The following is an 11193-nucleotide window of genomic DNA, read 5'->3' as shown; positions in this document are numbered from 1 at the left end:
CAGCTGGTTGTCGCTCTTTTTGCTGCCAGCTCCTCAGCTGCCTGAAACACACACGACTGAAAGTTTTGGAGAGATAAAAACGCACACATGTTAATTGATGGATTAAAGAGAACGAGGGACAAAGTCATTAAAATGAGGGATTTACAGTGTATTTTTGCATCAATTTCCTCTGTGTTTGTCTGATAAGGGACCATTCCACGTTCCCACCTGATTATAAGTCCCTAATGGATTGAAAGCCGTTTTTTTCTGGCTAACTGCACCGCTGTGAACTGTACGTCCCTCACAGATATCCACCGGGGAGATGCTATTTATCTGCTAGTCTTCAATATGTCACTTTTTGTGATTAACATTACTGTACAGATTGTAGTGCTTTACTGAGAAAAGGGGCTGACATCTGTTGGATTCTAATGCACTCCACACATTAATCACAATTACATGACAACATCCGGGTAATATCGCTTTAAAAGCCTCTCCAGCGATGTGGGCATGAAATACAGTGACCCTGAAAAGTATGGACACCTAAGCCACAATTAAACATGCATTAGATAGCAGAAGAGAAAAATAACAAAGCAGCATGAGCAAACAAATGCTGCACAAGCTTTTCTCAGAACCAACTTCATTTTTTTGCAACCGTCATGCAAAACACGTCGGTATAAACTGTAAAACATCTACAGCTCTGTACCAAAACCAAGTGAGCTGCCTAAGTGCAGTATGTAAAATGAGCATTACCTTGAATTTATCTGAAAAAATGTGATTCCCAATGCACATAAACTTCCCAGAATACTGAGTGCCCTGTTGGTTATAGTGTTTACTTCCTTAATTATATTTTTATGAAATATTACATTTATTTGTGAAAAATACTTTGTCATCTAAAGTATAAGTATATGTTTATTTTACACATTTATTTTTTAATCCATTTTCAAATGAATTCAAATGTCTTAAATATGAATTAAAATAAATAAAATTATATCGGCTATCGGCCACCCTGCTTTCAAAGATATCGGCATCGACTGTCAAAAAACCAGTATCGGTCGGCCACTAGAAATGAACATGAATGAACAACAGAAAGTATTTTATTTCAACCGCGGAACACACTATTTTAACACATCATTGGTCAAGATTGTCTGTCAATCAAGCTCTTTGCAAACGGATGGCCAATTGTTATGCTTATGGCCCAATCCCAATTCTACCCCTTAGCCCTTCCCCTATCTCTATGTCTCGATTCTCTATTGGTTGGAGGGGAAGGGGTAAGGGGAAGGGCCAGACAGCCCTTCAAACGAAGATTTTTCGGGACCACACTTCAAACGAAGGGGTATGAATTATCTCAGAGTAAAGGGGCTTCAGCGGCAACATGGCTGCCCGAGCGAACAAAAAGACATTCAAAAAAGATTTGAACGAAAAGTAATCATTTGTTTTATGTTACATTCAATCATGAGTTCATATTTACGGTCATGTTACTCAAAGAAATGTTTGCAAAAAATCACTGAAGTTTGCTAACGTCATATCATTACAGACTGCACGATAGTGCCACAACATTTTCTAGGGCTGTGTATCACCAGCAAAGTCACGATACGATATGCATCACGATACATAGGCCACGATACGATACATATCACAATACGGGACTGCACTAAATTTCACCTCAGCAGAATTTTGTAAAACAGCTGTTTATTAAACACTATAGTGCCATTTCTAACTATTGGCAGAGCAGGCAGCTGACCTCTGCATTATGAAGGGCCTCCATAACTGTACCACAGTACAATATAGGTAATGGCATATGTTTCATGTTTACATTGGGCACTCCACACCAGGTAAAATATTCTGATTGTTTGCATCTTGCTTTTAAGCCCATAAATAATAATGTACTCGTTCTAATAAATGTATATTGTAATGTACTCATACTAATATATTTAAAAAATCATCTTTAGATTGCTGGTAGGTTATCATTGCACAAATTAACAATTTCTACATTTAAAAAAATAAAATAAAATGAGAAGAGTTCTAAACGAATGCGCTGTCTTCACTGTATCTCACGCACACACGATTTTTGTCACTCACACAGATCACGTTGCGCGCGCGCACAGACATTCAGCAACACAAACTTTTTTAGCGCTGCGCTGCAATTTTATCAATAAATTACCTTAATCGCTCAAGAGCTACATTATCTTTCTCAACAAGGAGCTGGTAACATCATCGTTTCTAAAGGAATTAAAGCCACAGCTTTACTGTTAATAGAGAAACGCGGCAAAACGGTGGTAATTCATACATACACAGCCTCTCTCTATTCTCTCTCTCGTGTAAATAAACACTTGATGAATTACACTTTTCTGAGAACAGAATATTGAAGTGGAGATCGCTAAACTGCAAGCTTACCGGTGTCTTCAGAAAGCAAGTGCGTTTATCCACAGTGGAGAGAGAGAGCGTGAGCACAGGGTTGCCAGGTTGACAAAGATAAGTAGCACGCTTGGCAGATATTTCTGTATTGCATAAGTGGGAAGCTCTGTTTCAGGGATTGCGTCTCTTTATATTAGGCAATCCCGGTTGTGTTCCTCTGCGGCCAGATTAAACCTTGCTCTAGTCTATATATTATGCTCTATTCATTATTTTTTAGAAACAGGGCCAGCTGTATCGATACTCGTATCGCCAAATCTCTGTGACGATACATCGTCGTATTGATGTATCGAACACAGCACTAATATTTTCATGTCTGATCAGGGCGATAACCACCATAGACATTGAGGGCTACCCCCAATAATTAGAAATCGCTAAAACCTTTTCTCAAATATTGCCAATTCGAGAGAGAGACAGAAAGAGAGATGAAAGTTGTGTGTATGCGCGGCTGTGCATTTCTTCAGTCACTTTTACTTCAAAAACAGTGATTTTATCCTCTTGTTGCTGGAAAATATAATGTAGCGATGCAGTATTTAAACCGTTATTAATAAAAGTCGTGGGGCAGCGCTGACAAGTTTCTTTGCTCCTGTGTGTGTGTGAGCTGCGCGATCTCTGATATGTGTGTGTGTTAGGGTTGTGCCGATAGATGATAGTATTGTGTATCGACGATAGTCAGAGATATCACCTGTGGCTGATGCCTTTGACGATAGCAAGACGATTATTATTATTATTAATATTATTGTTATTATTATCAGGCTAGTAATACCATCTAATTAATATTAGGGCTTATTGGTTGCATTATATTTCTTTCCGCGTTTTTACAGTATTGTGCGTTTTAACAAATCGCACACGATTATGCTGAGCTTATGAATGCAATGGCCAATCAGAGGCGTTCAGATTAGTCAGCGGAGTTCCGTTGTTCAGCGCGTGCTGACTGAATTCTGACTCGCGAATTCTCTCATCATAAACAACAATGTGCAGATCTACGTGCGATGTAAGTATAAGAGATTTATTCATCATACAGGGTATATTCACTGATTTTAACGGGAGTGTTTTTAAAGTGCATAACGCGCTAGACTGAGCTTGTGATGATGTTATTTGGTAATGTAATGTCCTTTGCTCGTTTTCTGTAGCTGCTTTTTGAATAACTGAGGAAATGTTAAGCATTATAATTAGTAACTTACGATGTTTCTATTAATTTGTTATCATGTTAAATACAAATTCAGTCATATTAAAAACATTAGGCTGCTTTTAGCCTTACGCTGGAGTTGGTTCACTTTCCCGCAATGAAACTAAGTAAATAATTACATAAATTAGCACGATAATATCGTGTATCGGCGATTTCACAGGCTGACGATAGGACGATATGAAAATGTAGCATATCGCCCAACACTAGTGTATGTGTGTGTGTGTGTGTGTGTGTCAGTAAGCAGCGCGTTAATATAGAATGGTAATTAAAGGCTCTAATGCACACCAGCACACCAGTATAGGTGTGTGTATTGTAGGAGCTAGACGACGTATGATGACATGTGACGGTATAGTAGTGGTGTCCCAATTCTTAGGGGAATATTTTCACCCCTACCCCTTGACACTCTGTTTAGGGGAAGGGGAAGGGGAAGGGGAAGGGGTATAAAATAGAATTGGGATTGGGCCCATGTGTGCATGCACAACCAAAAATAAAAAAACGCTGGGTAAACCGCTCATTTGCGTACCAACATGGTTGACAGCTGTTATCAGCATAAGCCATCACAAAAATCAATATCAGTCGACCACTAGTTTAAGCATAATTTCTAAAGGGGATTTTTGATTGAACTTGTCAACAGGGATCTCAAATGAACTACATCTGAGGACACAAACTTTCCAAAGTTGTGCCTTCTCAGCTGAAAGGATCTTCAGCCGGTCACTACGGGACACGTCCAGTGAATCATGATCCAGCTTTAACCTCCTACGCACACCGCAAAGCAGCGGGTTCTTCTCAAGACACTCATAAAACATGTGAAGTGTTCCTCTCAGCTCAATAATGGTGGCATGGATTGCTAATTAAGTCCTGCATTACAGAGTAAAGAATCGACAGGGTGGCTATTGCACTTCAATCACGGCTGTCCCTTTTCGCACACAAGCGCTTTCCCTGTGAAGAAAGCGTCCAATTAAAGTGTTCCCTGATGAATATAAAAATCAAATGCGAATGCAACCATTCTGGGCGGCTCTTCTTTATCCTCTGAACTGACGCAGGCTTTTAAAATGTATATTTTTCACCAGCTGAATAAGAATACATGTCTATTTAATCATAGATAAAGACATGTTTAGGGGTGACTCTGACAAAACCGGTCAAGAACGTGTCATTTTCCACCCAAAAAGCAAAAGGAAGTGTATATGTATTGCATAAAAAAAAAAAGCTTTTCTAAGGACTGGTAACGTTTGTGCATTGTGCTATTATTTTTAAGACAATGTAAAAAAAAATACATTATTTAAATATATATATATTGTATATTTATACAAAGCATACATCATGGTGATATTATGTTATAATGCCTTTAAGCTGACCATTGAAACGTTTCGGAGAAGTAAGATTTTTATTTATTTAATTTTATTATTATAGATATTTTTTTTGAAAGAAAGAAAAGAAAAAGAAATGAATACTTTTATTCAGCAAGGATGCATTAAATTTATCAAAAGTGACTAAAGTAAAGACATCTATAACGTTACAAAATATTTTTTTCTCAAATAAATGTTCTTTTGAACTTTATATTTATAAAAGAATCCTAAAAAAATGCAACAAGTAAAAATGTTTTACATGTAAATAATGTAATATTAATACAATATTTGCTGTACTGTCTTAAATTTGATCTGATATACATAAGAAAACATTGTATTTTTCTTTGCGTAAAATATTATTTATTTCTTGATTTTTAGGTGAAACATGGCTTTCTTTGGGAGATTCACTCTATTTTCACAGTCTATGCATTTGCATACAATCTTTAAAAAGAAAAGTCTTGCAAGTACTTTCTTATAAAAATGAAAACCTACTTTTAAAAGCGGTTTAAAACAGATGGGGAAAAATCTGGACATTTATTTCCAGCACATTTATAAATATTTCATTTAAGTGTCACTGGCCGAGGAAAGTGGCAGCACCATCTATCTGTGCATTTACAAAAATGTGTCAAATATATAAATAGCAGTTCAAGTTACTGATTTATTCACATACAGCAAGAGGCATTAGTTCACAGCACTGAATGTGTGACCTTAGTTCACACAGCACCTACAGGTAGTTAAGATCTCTGCTCTAGTGACAGATGAGCGTGTAAATGAAGCATTCGATGAACGCAGAGTCGAACCCGACCGCTAACTGTCTCTGCAATGCCTATTAGGCCTGGTTTCTATCTAATCCATATCAAGTGGCTTATATAAAGAGCGAAACTGAATGACACCACAACCAATGAATAGACCATGAACAACATGGCAGAGCTAGCAACATTCACTCGTTTAACACACAAGTGTTTACCACAAAGTGCACATTGACCTTTTTAAAGTGCACCACACCTATTAACGGACACAGCGACACTTCCACCAACAAACCACTGCTAGCGACTGAAGTCAACTTGTGCTACACAGAGGTGGATGGAATGACCAAATTCACTATATAAATTAATATGTTTGGGGTCAGTAGTACTTTTTTTTTTAATTAACACTTTTACTCAGCAAGGATGCATTAAATTTATGTGTGACACTAAAGAGATTTATAATGTTACAAAAGATTTCTATTTCAAATAAATGCTGTTCTTCTGAGCTCTCCACAATTATATTAAGCAGCGCAAATGTTTTCAGCATTGATAATCAGAAATGTTTCATAAGCAGCAAATCAGCATATCAGAATGATTTCTGAAGGATCATGTGACACTGAAGACTGGAGTAATGATGCTGAAAATTCAGCTTTGATCACAGGAATAAATTACCTTTTAACATATGTTCAAATAGAAAATGGTTATTTTAAATTGTAAAAATATTTCACAATATTAAGTTTTACTGTATTTTTAACACTTGGCTGTGCTGAAAATCCTTTGCCTAAAAAGGCTTGTCAATTTCTCACCATGCTATATTATGGATTCAATCTTTTTATCAACTTGTTTTCTTTCAATTAGCACAGGTTTTGTATTTCTTTTTGGAACTGATTGATCATAGGCCTCGTTGATCTGAACTCATGCACCTCAGTTTTTGAGTGAAAAAAGCAATATTTGTGAATAATTTTGGCAATATTCACTCAAAAACGGAGGTGTATAAACTCAGATCAATAAGGTCTACGATCAATCAGTTCCAAAAAAAAAAAAAAAAACCTGTGCTAATTGAAAGAAAACTAATTGATAAAAATATTAAATCTAATATTTGGCAACAATATAGCTTTACAAGAAATTTATAAGCAATTTTTTGGACTCCAGTCATTTTTGTACAGCAACAAAAGTGTAACAAGATGGGAAAAAATACCAAAACAAAGCACAAAAATTATCTAAATTGCGGACATTGTTATACCATGTGTGAGAAAAGTCAGTAAGTTTTAGTCTAATGCGATAACATTACATTTACATTACATTTAGTCATTTAGAAGATGCTTTTATCCAAAGCGACTTACAAATGAGAACAATGGAAGCAATCACAATCAACAAAAGAGCAATGATATGCAAGTGCTATAACAAGTCTCAGTTAGCTTAACGCAGTAAACGTAGCAAGTTTTTTTTTTAAATTACATAATAAATAAAAAGAAAACCGATAGAATAGAAAAAGAATAGAGCAAGCTAGTGTTAGAGGCCTTTTTTGCTTTTGTTAATTGCATACTAAATAAAAAGAAAAGGAATAGATAGAATAGAAAAAAATAGAGAAGCTAGTGTTTTTTTCTTAAGAAAACAAGCAGTTAGTAAATGAAAATATATATATTTTTAATAGGGATGCACCGATATGAAAATTTTGGCCGATACAATAACCGATAATTCTTTATTTTTGAATGCCGATAACCGATAATGTTGGCCGATAAATCTATATCCAAATTTGTATATACTTTTTGAAAGCCTGATTACAAAAAAGGTCTCATCATTAAAAACCACATCCCAAACACTTCAACATAAGCAGCCTAGTTTTAACGGTGTACGTTTTAAAAATAACCATTACCAAATTTAGTCATAAAAAAAGTCTTACAAATAAATAAAATACATAAACATAATATTACAACTTATATATGTACAAAATGATGCAGTTATTTCGTCCTATAGTCAGAATGTGTGATCCTGTTGTGGATACGCTCTTCCCATTACAACGCGCTGAAACACGGCAACTAAACCCAAAGAATTCACAACGTTTTATTATAATAATGTTCTCATTAGAATGTTATATACACGACATTCCCAATCATAGTTATTAATGTTGTGCACTGCTGTTTGAGTTTATCACTGGTAAACTGAAGCGCTCTTTTAACTTAACCAAACGCATTCTATATGAGATAAATCAGATATACATCAAATAAACACAATATTACAATGTACAATTGCACAAAAGGCTGCAAACGAACAGCGCGCATCTGAAGTGTCTCTGAAGGAAATAATGCATTATTTATCGGCTTTAAGATATCGGCCAAATTTTCTTATCGGGCCGATACCGATAACAGAAAAAATTAGCATTTATCGGCCGATACCGATATGGTGGCCGATATATCGTGCATCCCTAATTTTTAAGAATAGAATTAGAATAGAGATTGCTGGAGTTAGAGGGTCAAATAAAGATGGGAGAGATGTGTTTTTAGCCGATTCTTGAAGAAGGTTAAGGACTCAGCTGCTCGGATTGAGTTGGGCAGGTCATTCCACCAGGAGGGAACAGTTAATGTAAAAGTCTGTGAAAGTGATTTTGTGCTTCTTTGGGATAGCACAATAAAGCGACGTTCACTTGCAGATAGGGCTGCAACTAACGATTATTTTGATAATCGATTAGTTGGTCGATTATTTTTTCGATTAATCGATTAATCGGATTAAAACAAACAATTTTCGTTTTTTATTTTATTGACAAAAACACACTATTCCACATTCTGCCCAATGTCCTTAAAACAAACGTTCCAACTGAATTCTTTTCTTAACAATTTATTAGACCACCTGCCATAATAAAGAGAAAACACATTTTAGGAATTTTAGGAATCTGTCAAAAAATTGTTTAAATAAAAAAAAAAAATGTTACACCTTCTTATTTAAAATAAAACAAAGCAAAGAACAAGTGTCTTATAATTTATTATACTACATAGCATTATACATCAGTAGTTGTCCGCAACAAACAATGTTGATCTGCTGTGGTACAAGTCCTTGTGCAGATTGAAAGAATGCCATCATCTCCTGTTCCGTCGTTGTCTCCTTTTTGTAGTTTTAAATAATGATTTAATGATTTTATATGTATTTGCTGCCGTCACGGCTATAATGCTTCTCCGACGAGCCGCTTCTTCTTCGGCTTTTGCCATGGTACTGCAGGTTACACCAGCGACATGCCCGTGGACTGACTAGCGGTGACTAGCATGTGTACTGCACGTTGACACGGACAACGACGCAGAAGTATAAATGAAAACTGACGCATAGGTCCGACGCAGAAGTATAAATCAGCCTTAAGTCTGAAGTAATGATTTTAGGTAAAGGGGTGCAGAGCCAGTGGTGGTTTAGTAGGCAAACATTAAAGGGGTCCTATTACGCTTTTTCACTTTTTTAATTTTAGTCAGTGTGTAGTGTGTATGTTTGGGCATAAAAAAAGATCTAGAAAGTTACAAATCTCAAAGTCCACTCCAAAGGGAGATATTTCGTTTTTTTTAAATCCCTTTTCAAGAACTACAACGAATGGCTCGTTTGGACTACAGCGTTTGTTTTCCGGCCTTTTTGATATCACAAAGCGGCTCATTGGAATATCATTACAAATAATTCCCGCCTACAGAAACTCGAATGGTTGGGGGGTGGGGAGGGGCGAGGTTGTGGTTTGAACGCTTGGTTGAGTGAGTGCATCAGACGAGACGACGAAGAAGAAGTGCTGCTGCATAGGCTTGCTGCGATAGACGGTGCTGAGCCGAACTGCCACTAATTCAAAAAGTGAAATTAAAATGCGCATGGCGTTAAGGAAAGCGAGGAAAAGAGGGAAAATTCAAATAAACAATTGCTTTACTCCGAATTGCCGCTATTTAAAGGTGAAAGTAAAATGCGCACAAGCTATTTTTTTACTTTTACAAGCTATTTAAAAGCGAAGGAAAGCGAGGAACGCCCTCGCCCCCGCGGTGATACCGGTATTACCGGTGTTTTCACACATCGATTAACTGGTGGGAAAATTTCCTCACCGTCACAACCCTACTGCTGCAGAGTTAGTGCATCAGAGAAAACGAAGAAGAGCAGCTGCTGTGCTGTAGCGTAAAATTTTCGGCATGTCTAGAACAATTCTTACAAGTATAACATGACGTAGCTGGGCGCCGCAGACAGACGCCGAACGGCGCTGCTGGTGTGCCTACACTCATAGGAAAATAAAGTATTTGAATTTTAAAGACGTGGCGCGACGCTGCGCTTCTCAACCGGTGTGCGACTGACTGAAAAGCTGTTTTTTTCACCTCCTTGCCCAAACGTCTTTGCTTGGGCTTCCGAAAATGGATGATGTCAGGAAACAGTGGTTGCAATTTATTTTTTAACTCTGTTCCTGAGCATTATAACCCCAATTTGCTAATGTGTGCTGTGCATTTTACTGAGGACAGCTTCCACAACACGAGGGAGTACAGTGCCGGATTTGCCCAAAAGTTTTTGTTGAAAGACGGAGCAAGATTTGATTCATTAATCATTAATTCAAAGACGGTTTTTAGATTAATTGCACAGTCCTAGCGCACGTGCCAGTGTTTCGTGACGAACACGGAAGCGCGGAGGAGAGACAGCAAAACAAAACGCCGGTCACGAATTAGAAGCACAAAACAAGGATTTGTAAAGAAAAATGTCAGAGGATTCGATATAAGCCAAGAATACACTAGGGCTGGGTATCGTTCAAAATTTTTCGATATCGATACCTTGACTTCGATACCGGTTCCTGAATGATACTTTTTTCGATACCAATTTTATGAAATCAATTTTAACAAGATTACATTATCTAAAAAAATATACTTTGGTTTTATTTTTCAGCTTGTTGATGTTTATACAAACTCAAAGACTCATCTCCTGAGCCACTGCACAAAGGAACAAAATGTAACCAACACAATAAATCAGTGCAAAATAGTTTTAATAAAGCTCAAATAGTCTTAGGCTATTATATAGTTAGGCTACATTTACACTAGTTAGTGTTCGCTTTAAAACGCATAGCTCAGACAGAATCATGATTTCTATTTATTTTCCACTGATTTACTGATGAGCATTAGCAGCTTCCAGCGCTGTCTGCTTGTGTTCTCTCTTCCATGATCACTGCTCTGACTCAGAGGTAATAACATATTTAATTTCAGCAACATTACATGGCCAAAACACACATTAGATGGCAGGTTCGGATTTACCTATTTTCGTGACGCAGAAAAAACACATTTTTGGGCCCCCTTCCCTATTAATATAATAGACCTAATATTATCACCCAAGCAAACAAAAATATTTCTTAATCAGTGGAAACCGATACAGTGTTTTCTATCGGAATAAGCGCTTGCGTTCAGTCAATAAAAATCGAATAGTTCTTAATTTGTTTGAGAACTGAGAAAGACCATACCATATAGTTGTGGCCACATAACCACCTCCGGGAGTGCATTATTTCTCTAATAATTTTAACGAGTCCCAACCACACATC

Source organism: Sinocyclocheilus grahami, unplaced genomic scaffold, assembly GCF_001515645.1.
Source record: "Sinocyclocheilus grahami isolate Dianchi unplaced genomic scaffold, SAMN03320097.WGS_v1.1 scaffold153.1, whole genome shotgun sequence".
In the NCBI taxonomy this organism is placed as follows: domain Eukaryota; kingdom Metazoa; phylum Chordata; class Actinopteri; order Cypriniformes; family Cyprinidae; genus Sinocyclocheilus; species Sinocyclocheilus grahami.
Note: the sequence above shows the minus strand (reverse complement) of the source record.